Source organism: Bison bison, unplaced genomic scaffold (genome assembly GCF_000754665.1).
Source record: "Bison bison bison isolate TAMUID 2011002044 unplaced genomic scaffold, Bison_UMD1.0 scf7180017864098, whole genome shotgun sequence".
Taxonomy (NCBI): Eukaryota; Metazoa; Chordata; class Mammalia; order Artiodactyla; family Bovidae; genus Bison; species Bison bison.
The window spans coordinates 5555817-5567851 of record NW_011494670.1 but is presented as its reverse complement, the minus strand read 5'-3'; the positions used below and the strand labels follow the sequence as shown (position 1 = coordinate 5567851).

The window sequence follows — 12035 nt, the reverse complement described above, 5'->3', positions numbered from 1 at the left end:
ACTCCTTTTCCTATTTGGAACCAGTCTGCTGTTCCATGTCCAGTTCTAACTGTTGCTTCCTGACCTGCATACACATTTCTCAAGAGGCAGGTCAGGTGTTCTGGTATTCCCATCTCTTTCAGAATTTTCCACAGTTTATGGTGATCCACACAGTCAAAGGCTTTGGCATAGTCAATAAAGCAGAAATAGATGTTTTTCTGGAACTCTCTTGCTTTTTCCATGATCCAGCAGATGTTGGCAATTTGATCTCTGGTTCCTCTGCCTTTTGTTTTATTTCTTACTTTCCTTAACACCCCTTTTATTTTTATGAAGGCATTCAGCACATCTTGAACTGGTTTTATCTTTATTGCAGTCTCTGGATATTTTTTTCCTATAGAGGGTAGCACTGACCCTTAGATAGTGAGAGTGTATGTCATGAAGTCTTAATTACCTTTTTCTGTCTAGGATTGGATGTTTTATTCATCATCAAGGTAGAGATTTTGATGGAGGCTGATGAAATAACAGATTTGAGCCATCCATTCTACTTATTCTTTCTTTCTTGGTAGTCGGTTTTTTCATAAAAACTTGAGCCAGGTTTATAGATTCAGTCTGTTTCAGATATAAACAAAAAAGTTTAGCAGTACTTAAATAGAAACCTACTCCAAACAGTTCAAAGGATGTTAAAATTCATCATCTTCCCCTCGCCTGCTTTTGTGAAAACAATCCTCACATCTTTAACACGCTTCCAGGGTTCAGGGTCCTTAACTGACCCTGTTTTTGTGGTAATCAAGGAAAAATTTGGTTAGGGTTCACCTAACCATAGGAAACCAGTTAATTTTTTTTAATTGGAGTTAGTTGAATTACAATATTGTGTTAGTTTCTGCTGTACAGCAAAGTGAATCGATCGAATATATCCACATATCCGCTCTTTGTAAGATTCTATTTCCACATAGGACATTACAAATATTGAGTAGAGGTTCCTATGCTGTTCAGTAGATTCTCATTACTGGTCTGTTTTATATATAGTAGTGTATATACGTCAATCCCAGTCATCCAATTTATCCTCCCTGCCCCTTATCCTCTCGTAACCATAAGTTTGTTTCCTATATCCATGGCTCTACTTCTGGTTTGTCAATAACATTTACACCTTTTTTTTTTAGATTCCATTCATAAGCAAAATCATATATATTTGTCCTTTTGTGTCTGGCTTACTTCAGTCAGTATGACAATCTCTAGATCCATCCATGTTGCTGCAAATGGCATTATTTTTTTATTTTTTATGGCTGAGTAATATTCCATTGTATATATGTACCACATGTTCTTTATCCATTCCTCTGTTGTTGACATAATTTTGAGGTGGTCATTAAACGCATACTTGCCCTTGGAGCTGTCCTGTGCTTGGCATGGTGGGGAATAAGTGAAAGTGAAGTCGCTCAGTTGTGTCCAACTCTTTGCAACCCCGTGGACTGTAGCCCACCAGGCTCCTCCATCCATGGTATTCCCCAGACAAGACTACTGGAGTGGGTTACCATTTCCTTCTCCAGGGGATCTTCCTGACCCAGGGATCAAACCCAGGTCTCCCACATTGCAGGCAGACGCTTTAACCTCTGAGCCACCAAATAACTCTAATACCACAATGTAAGCCCCATGATTGTAAGGATAGTTTTGGTTTTGTTCACTGTCTATTACCAGAAACACTGCCTGGCATGTATTCAACAGATAGTTGTTGAATCATGAAATAAAACATGACCTTGGATAATATACAGTCCCTTTGAGGACCAAGTCTGACAGCTATTTAAAAATTAACAACCACTGTAAACCAGTGCTAGTTCAGTACTTGTCTGATCATGTGCTGTGCTTCGTCGTTCAGTTGTGTCTGACTCTCTGTGACCCAATGGACTGTAGCCCATCAGGCTTCTCTGTCCATGGGGATTCTCCAGACAAGAATACTGGAGTGGGTTGCCATGCCCTCCTCCAGGGGATCTTCCCAACCCAGGGATCGAACCCAGGTCTCCTGAATTGCAGGCAGATTCTTTACCATACTGCTGCTGCTGCTGCTGCTAAGTCACTTCAGTCATGTCCGACTCTGTGTGACTCCATAGATGGCAGCCTACGAGGCTTCCCCGTCCCTGGGATTCTCCAAGCAAGAACACTAGAGTGGGTTGCAATTTCCTTCTCCAATGCATGAAAGTGAAAAGTGAAAGTGAAGTCGCTCAGTTGTGTCCAACTCTTAGTGACCCCATGGACTGCAGCCCACCAGGCTCCTCCGTCCATGGGATTTTCCAGGCAAGAGCGCTAGAGTGGGGTGCCATTGCCTTTGCCGATTCTTCACCATAGCTGAAACTAAATCAGAAGTTACAAGAAGATAGGGAGGGTGGCTTCATTCAAAAAGTTTCATAAAGGAAGTGACACAATTTGTATCTTAAAGTCTATTTTGGGTAAATAAAGGGAAAGAACAGGGCATTCTAGGTGAGAAGAGCATTATAAACAAAGACCTGGAGATGAGCACGGGCTTTTTCCTTCATGGAACCAGTCTTTTAAATTACATGCTAAACTTAAGTATTTTAAAAAATAAACTCAGCATTTCTGTGACATGCTTGTGTTTTAAAAACTGTATAAATCATTATAAGATATGGTAATTACTGAATAGAGGACCTCTGAAAGGTGAGCTCAGTTCCCCTTTCACAAAAATTATTTATGAAAGTATTCAAAAACTAATTTGGTAATAGCTGTTTGATGCCGGAAAAAAAGACTCAAAACCATCCAATATTCAATGAGAATTTACTTTGTTCCTGACTGCTTTTTAGAAGAAGTGCTGTTAGACTATGACATAGGAAGGGTGGCAAAGTGAGAAAAACAGGGCATTGGTGCCATTCAGGTTCAGTGCACACACTATTCAGGTGTAGGATAGACATCACTGGAAAATCATGTAATGGGTAGTGTATTACCATCATTCCACTATATCTATTAGTGGTGCCCATTCTCTCAATATCAGGAAATAATGAGTTGCATGCCATGAAATTATGGTTTGCCCACCTCCTGTTCTCTCTTCCTGCCTCTGGATACCAGTGTTCACTTATTCGTTGATTAAATCTGGGGAGCAAATATAAAAATGGCCCAAATCTGCATACTTCATTTCTTACTCTTGCATTTCCATTTTAATGGCAGAAGGCATCTTGATCTGGAAAACAAAGAGTTAACTTGGTAAATCAAAAGCCTTTCAGGATCTTCGATTCTTTGGTTGTTGGTTTTGTATCACTGACAACCAGGGAGGATGGAATAATGGTAGGAAGGGTAGTATGATGGTATTAGTATCAGAAATCAGCAGCTGCAGTGTCTTCTCCACCCTTTATGCATACTACTGGTATGCAGAGTGACAAAGTCTAGATTCTAGGTGCCCCACTGCAGGATGCCCTACTTAGAGAAAATTCACAGTGGGTCAGAAAACTGCTGGTAGAAGAGGTACCTCAGTGATTAGATCTTGTCCTCTAGGGAAAAATTAAACATGTTGGTTCAAAGCTACTATCATTTCCACAGGTGGTATTGTATTTAATCCTCACATTACAGTTATAACAATTATAACATCAGAAAGAGAGTGAATTTCAGAGCAATTCAGTAAGTTGAATCAGTCATACATCTTTAAATGGTGAAGTTAACTTTGGTTTCCTTTTTGCCTAATTCCAACACAATCTGCTCACAATCTCATATGATAAATATAGTCAAAAAGGATATGAAAACATTCACAAAGGCCACAAGCTGATGTAATGCAAATCATATTTGTTAAGAGAAATGTATAAGTTCATAAACCTAGTAGGAGGGCTCAAATACAAGATGTAATTGATAAGTTGTGCCAGCAAGCCAAGAGCCACTTTATAAATTGTGCTTCTGAAGCAGCACATTCTGCTTCTTCTCCTCTCTGAAGAGATGAATGAGTGTTCCTCACTGTGCGTTTCCGCGCTCATTCCTCATCACCTGCTGTTTTCTATACCGAGTGACAAGTGACACCTGCTGGCCAAGTAATGAAGCATTTTCATTTTTATCATCACTCTTGATTGTTTAGCTACTAATTGGCCCATCAGCTAGATAATTGTCATTCTGTTTTTCAGTAAACCTAGACAAGAATTTTAAAACCATAAGACAGAGTAACAGAATCAAGTCCTCTGCATTTGAGGATTTGGCAGTACTCAATTTTGCCCTTTTCTTAGTTTTCAGTTCAGTTCAGTTCAGTTCATTCACTCATTCATGTCCGACTCTTTGCGACCCCATGAATCACAGCACCCCAGGCCTCCCTGTCCATCACCAACACCCGGAGTTCACTGAGACTCACGTCCATCGAGTCAGTGATGCCATCCAGCCATCTCATCCTCTGTCATCCCCTTCTCCTCCTGCCCCCAATCCCTCCCAGCATCAGAGTCTTTTCCAGTGAGTCAACTCTTCGCATGAGGTGGCCAAAGTACTGGAGTTTCAGCTTTAGCATCATTCCCTCCAAAGAAATCCCAGGGCTGATCTCCTTCAGAATGGACTGGTTGGATCTCCTTGCAGTCCAAGGGACTCTCAAGAGTCTTCTCCAACACCACAGTTCAAAAGCATCAACTCTTCAGCGCTCAGCCTTCTTCACAGTCCAACTCTCACATCCATACATGACCACAGGAAAAACCATAGCCTTGACTAGATGAACCTTTGTTGGCAAAGTAATGTCTCTGCTCTTGAATATGCTATCTAGGTTGGTCATAACTTTCCTTCCAAGGAGTAAGCGTCTTTTAATTTCATGGCTGCAGTCACCATCTGCAGTGATTTTGGAGCCCAAAAAAATAAAGTCTGACACTGTTTCCACTGTTTCCCCATCTGTTTCCCATGAAGTGATGGGACCAGATGCCATGATCTTAGTTTTCTGAATGTTGAGCTTTCAGCCAACTTTTTCACTCTCCTCTTTCACTTTCAAGAGGCTTTTGAGTTCCTCTTCACTTTCTGCCATAAGGGTGGTGTCATCTGCATATCTGAGGTTATTGATATTTCTCCCGGCAATCTTGATTCCAGCTTGTGTTTCTTCCAGTCCAGCGTTTCTCATGATGTACTCTGCATAGAAGTTAAATAAGCAGGGTGACAGTATACAGCCTTGACGTACTCCTTTTCTTATTTGGAACCAGTCTGCTGTTCCATGTCCAGTTCTAACTGTTGCTTCCTGACCTGCATACACATTTCTCAAGAGGCAGATCAGGTGTTCTGGTATTCCCATCTCTTTCAGAATTTTCTACAGTTTATGGTGATCCACACAGTCAAAGGCTTTGGCATAGTCAATAAGGAAGAAATAGATGTTTTTCTGGAACTCTCTTGCTTTTTCCATGATCCAGCGGATGTTGGCAATTTGATCTCTGGTTCCTCTGCCTTTTCTAAAACCAGCTTGAACATCAGCAGGTTCACGGTTCATGTATTGCTGAAGCCTGTCTTTGAGAATTTTGAGCATTACTTTACTAGCATGTGAGATAGTGCAGTTGTGCGGTACTTTGAGCATTCTTTGGCATTGCCTTTCTTTGGGATTGGAATGAAAACTGACCTTTTCCAGTCCTGTGGTCACTGCTGAATTTTCCAAATTTGCTGGCATGTTGAGTGCAGCACTTTCACAGCATCATCTTTCAGGATTTCAAATAGCTCAATTGGAATTCCATCACCTCCACTAGCTTTGTTCATGGTAATGCTCTCTAAGGCCCACTTGACTTCACATTCTAGGATGTCTGGCTCTAGATGAGTGATCACATCATCGTGATTATCTGGGTCATGAAGATCTTTTTTGTACAGTTCTTCTGTGTATTCCTGCCACCTCTTCTTAATATCTTCTGCTTCTGTTAGGTCCATACCATTTCTGTCCTTTATCAAGCCCATCTTTGCATGAAATCTTCCCTTGGTATCTCTAATTTTCTTGAAGAGATCTCTAGTCTTTCCCATTCTGTTGTTTTCCTCTATTTCTTTACGTTGATCGCTGAGGAAGACTTTCTTATCTCTTCTTGCTATTCTTTGGAACTCTGCAGTCAATGCTTATATCTTTCCTTTTCTCCTTTGTTTTTCACTTCTCTTCTTTTCGCAGCTATTTGTAAGGCCTCCCCAGATAGCCATTTTGCTTTTTTGCATTTCTTTTCCATGGGGATGGTCTTGATCCCTGTCTCCTGTACAATGTCATGAACCTCAGTCCATAGTTCATCAGGCACTGTATCTATCAGATCTAGGCCCTTAAATCTATTTCTCACTTCCACTGTATAATCATAAGGGATTTGATTTAGGTCATACCTGAATGGTCTAGTGGTTTTCCCTACTTTCTTCAATTTAAGTCTGAATTTGATAATAAGGAGTTCATGATCTGAGCCACAGTCAATTTTAACATCACAATTTACAGTCTTTTCTACTTTCTATTGTTTAACAGGACAGCTGTGTCATAATCACACATATGGAGTATTGTTTTAGGTCCATTTCATTCAGGGATTTTGGTACCACTTTAAATACACTTAATGCCTTCAGATCATTATAAGGCAAGTGATAACTTGATTCCTTGATGAAGCCTACTCTGTTTACCCATTTGTACCACTGGGATGATTCCCTGGAGAAGGGATTGGCAACCCACTCTGTTGGAGAATCCATTAACAATCCACTGCCTGGAGAATTCCACGGCCAGAGGGACCTGGCAAGCACAGTCCATAGCGTCTCACATAGTCAGACATGACTGACTGACTAATACTTTAACTTTTTTCAAAGTCAGTGGGTAGTATAGTATATTTATATAATCAGTTCATTTGTGCAGACATGCTGTGTTGCTTGTGTATTCTCTGGGTCCTCTGGGTTAACCTTCTCTGATTAATGTTAATTTCCCATCTGGAGCCACAGTCTAGGCTCTCTCTAATCTGACACTAGTCCCTTGGCGTAAGTTTCTTCTCTTCTGCAAGATTCTCTCCCTGAGCTCCCGCAGGTTCCTCTGTGTTCTCCACTTCCTTGATGCCACATGCCTCCATTCCTGACACTTTGTCTGAGTGCCTTTGTTCCCTAGTCCTTCAGGGTCCAAAATGAAAGTCATTGCTGTGTGAAGTCTTCTCCCATTTCCCTGCTTGTAGAGATATCTCCTTCTTCCACTTCCCCTTACCCTTCCTGTGTGTCTTTCTTAAGGGCATATTTCACTTTTTAAAAAACTTTTATTTATATATTTGACTGCTGCTAAGTCGCTTCAGTCATGTCCGACTCTGTGCGACCCCAGAGACTGCAGCCGACCAGGCTCCCCCGTCCCTGTGATTCTCCAGGCAAGAACACTGGAGTGGGTTGCCATTTCCTTCTCCAATGCATGAAAGTGAAAAGGGAAAGTGAAGTCGCTCAGTCGTGTCCGATTCCTAGCGACCCCATGGACTGCAGCCTACCAGGCTCCTCCGTCTTTGGGATTTTCCAAAGGGTGGGGTGCCGTTGCCTTCTCCGTATATTTGACTAGGTTGTGTCTTATTTGTGGCACGTGGGCTTCTCTCTAGTTGTGGTGCACTGGTTTAGTTGCCCCTGTCACGTGGGATCTTAGTTCCCCAACCAGGGATCAAACCCGCATCCCCTGCCTTGGAAGATGGATTCTTAACCACTGGACCACCAGGGAAGTCTCCGTGTTTCACTTTCTACCTGGTATTATAGTTAGTCATGTGTTTTATCTGTCTCCTGTGTTTGACTGTAAGATTTTTGAAATAAGGGAACATTTTTATTCGTCTTTGTGTTCCCAATAACACTTAGACCTGGACCTTTTATATAATAGGTGTTTGCCAAATGAGTGAAGGGTTGAAGGAACAATTTGGTTTATGCAGAATTCTTCACAATTAGATGCAAAGATAAATATTTTTCATTGGATTGGTTGAAGCTATATAGGTTAGACTTAAAACTGTCTACATCTATTCTTGGACACCATAATGTTCTCACACTTGGTCAAAATGAAGTGTTGGCATTTGAGTGGGAGTATAGAGACTATATTTGGATTTCATTTGTCACATTCATAGTCTTTGCATCACATGAAGAGCCTTTGTAAAATTCCATGCCTGTTGAGAAAACTCAATAGCCTTCTGTTCTTTCATGGTGCTTGCATGGACACAAAAACTGAGGCCGTGTGGTCTGACAGTTCCCACAGTAAGTGTACAGTTTAGCAGTAAATGTAAGGCAGAGAAGGCTCGCTGAACTTTTAGCTGTGTTTTCAAAATGAAATGGCATATCTGAGCACAACTTTATACTGAAGACTGTGAACACATTTTCTCATTTAGAATATAATCTTTTTAATGTATCATTGTTGTATAGGATGCTGAGATTTCTAATCTGTATACTAAGGAGCTTGATGCCTTAGAAAATCTATTTGTTTATCAAGCTTTTCAGCCTCCTTACATAAACTTCCATGATCTAAAATTTATGACACCTAAGCTGTTATGACACTCTGTCTAACAAGAGGCTGATGATGCTCACTGTAATTGAAATGTTTTACTTTATTACTCTTGTGACAAAGATCTAATTTCTCTGTGGTGATACCTGTCATTCCAAAAGGGATAATGCATGATACGGTCACATCTGTGGGCCCTGTGTTCGCAGTATAGCAAACAAGCTACTATTGCTCATGAGGAACATGTGTGGAAATTCCTTGAGGGCAGATATCATGAGTTCACTTCCTCATGTATCTCCCATCACTACATCTGGCTCAGTATTGGGCACAGTAGATGTCCAACAGTAGCTCTTCCACTCCTTAGCTTGATTTGCTTGTCCACATTCTTTTCTTTTCTCTTGAATTTTAATTGACATACAGTGTTATAGTAGTTTCAAGTGTATACCATAATGATTCAGTATTTTCATATGTTACAAAATGATCACCACGATGTTTAGCCACCATAGACAGTTGTTAGAATATTACTGACTCTATCTCTTGTGCTGTACATTGCATCCTCTTGACTTATTTTATAATTGAAAGTTTGTATCTCCTAATCCCTTTCACCTATTTTGCCCATTTCCTCACCATTTTATCTTCTGAAAGCCGCTAACTTATGTCTATGAGTCTGTTTCTTAATTGCTTTGTTTGTTCTTTTTTTTTTTCCTCTTAAATTCCACATGTAAGTGAGATCATGTGATATTTGTCGTTCTGTCTGACTTATTTCACTTAGCTTTATACTCTGTAGGTCCGTCCATGTTGTCACAGATGGCAAGAGTTTGTTCTTTTTTATGGAAGAGTTGTTTATAAGCTGATCTCAGGTCTGTTTGATGTCACTAGTCCTTGATCCTAGCACACCCCTCCCCCTTCAGCCCAGTAAAAATGGGATTAAACTAGGTATTTGTGAATATCCATTTAATTTTATCTGTTTGCAATACAGGAGACCTGGGTTCGATCCCTGGGTCAGGAAGATCATCTGGAGGGAGGGCATGGCAACCCACTCCAGTATTCTTGCCTGGAGAATTCCATGGACAGAGGAACCCGGTGGGTTACAGTCCATGGGGTCGCAAAGAGTTGGACACCACTGCGCAACTGACACTTTACTTTTTACTTTCACTTTTGTCCAGTTTTAGAGCCTATGAGTATTAGTTGCCCATCTTCATTTACAGGGTGTTAAGTTTGTAATGCCTGTATATATTTGTTTTACTTTGAATACAAACATGAGGTTTCTGGAGCAGAGCAGATCTATTATTTAATTATAGCAAATAATTACTCTGATTCCCTTTTGTTCTAATTTGTACCCCTGGGGCAGTGGATGAGATGAGGCAGATCATATGTTATCCTATATATACTGGAGTTTATATCATCAGCGAGAAAGTTGGAAAAAAAATTCTGGTTATTTGTATAAGAGAGGGGCAGCCTCCTCCCTAACTCCACCTTATTGCCTGTCAGACACATACTTCTTTGCTCTTTGAGAAGGATCCTGGATTCTTACTGTTACCCTATGGAATATAAATAAATCTCTTAGGGGAAAGATAAGAGTTTAGCTATGCTTCTACGTCGTCAGATCTCATTCCTTCCTTAACATGTAAATACATACCTCTAGGGGGGTAAATCTCTTCAGATGCTCTCTCACTAATAATTAGTCATAAATTAAATTCTAAAATTTGTTCTTCTAGGCTAGGTCTAAAGTTTTGGTAAAATTTGATCAGAAAGCCTTCATAGTACAGAAACATAAAAATACTGTCTCTACAGTCCCACTAAGCGTGAATCTAAAATTAAAAGGTAGAATCCTCTGTCTTCCAGGGCTGTGAGTCTATGATGATCAGGTCATTTGTGTAAGAACTTCACATGTTTGTAAAAATTCAAATTCCTGAGGTCTACAGCAGACTGACTCAACAAGAGTCTCTGAGACAGAAGCCTTGGAATCTGCTTTTCTGTCCAGCTCTCCACATGATTCTTATGCACCACAGCCTTTTTCTCCTTTATTCCTGACTTTAAGGACTCTCTGTTTTTCCTGCTGGCAGAGATACTTCATGTTCTGCAGCTTTTGCTATTGAATCTGTGATTTTCAGGACTTTCCAAACATGGAAAGAAATGTAACAGTCTTGCTGGGAGAGTTTATGAGTATCATATAAAAATAAATACCAATATTAGCAAGCTTTCTAAGGTGATGATGAGCCTCTGAAATCTGAAGAGGTGATGGTGATGATAAAGATATTACCACTAGCAAACAACCATTCATTAAGTAACTGAGACAGAATTTGAAATGGATTAGCTATGTTACCTAGATTTCTGTTTTACAAAAAACGCAAAGATGTGCTGCCATCAGTGGTATTTTTCTATTCAAAATGTAGTTGAGACATTTTGAATGTGTATTTCTATGATGTCTGAAGTTCTTTTGTAGAAACACAACTCTGAAATGAATATAAAAAGAGGAAAACGAATGGAATTAAAAATTTTTATTACAACTTCAGTGATGTGATTAGTTGTTCAGGTTAAAACTCACTGTAATAAAACTTTTTATCAAAAAGTAATTATCTTTAAGCTAGCACCAAAAATAATACAAACCCAAATGATGGTAAGTGTATCATACTTGTTACTAGGCTACACTCAATCCATTTCTCTATATTAGGAATAAGACACTGGCATTTAATATAAAGCATCTCAAATATGTGATAACATCTGACAGGTAATGAAGAAGTAGTCACATTATGAGTGCAGAATAGAACTGTGGCGGTGTTTCAACAGAGAAAGAAATGAGCAATAGTCTCTGGGAACATCTGTTTATCCTGTTAATCACCAACATTTTATTGAGTACCTATAAAGTGCTAATGGAGAAGGAAATGGCAACCCACTCCAGTACTCTTGCCTGGAGAATCCCACGGACGGAGGAGCCTGGTGGGCTGGTCTATGGGGTCACAAGGAGTTGGACACGACTGAGTGACTTCACTCACTCACTCACTCACTCAAAGCGCTAAACACTGTGATGGGTACTACAGATAAAAAATGACTTTCAGAGAGAGATACAAGTGTTACCATGACTATGAGACAATGTGATACATACCATGATTTCTGCTATAAATATGGCTATATAGATGTAGCATCTTCCTGTTCTTTTCCTGGGAGTCTTATAAGAGCAACAGGAAAACAGAGAACAAAAATGCAAACTCCAGTTTCAGTCGAGCTAGGAAATATATACCAGAATACCCCAGGGCTGCCCAAGGCAGTCAAGATAATGCAAGAATCCCACAGGAGGAAACGAAGAGAGATGGAAGAAAGAGCCCAGCAATAGCACTTCTAAAGAATCAACACAAATACACTTACTAAAGAAGGGTTCATCTGGAGATGGAAAATCTATAGCCTTGGAACCTTACTGGACCTGCTTGGGTTCACAGAAGATGTGGAGTGTACATGAAAGTACTCAAAAAGCCATGTTTGCAGAAGATGAGAAAAAGAATTTCTTGGGGAGAGATGAGAAAAGAGATTTTGCTTATGGAAACAAAAAAGAAAAACTCGCCTAGACTCTTATCCTCCACTTACCCTTCCTATAGAAAACTCTGGCAGATAGGTAGTCTGGGAAAACCAAACTCTTTAATGGTGTGTTTAAGATACTATGATAGCAGCTAAATATCTACAAAAA

General features: G+C 40.0%; 1 protein-coding gene across 1 annotated transcript in view; it reads left to right on the top strand.

Moving 5' to 3' along the window:
• The window catches only part of MORC1 (MORC family CW-type zinc finger 1), a 164378-nt gene that overhangs the window by 100460 nt on the left and 51883 nt on the right, over positions 1-12035 (top strand). The window lies entirely within an intron of this gene.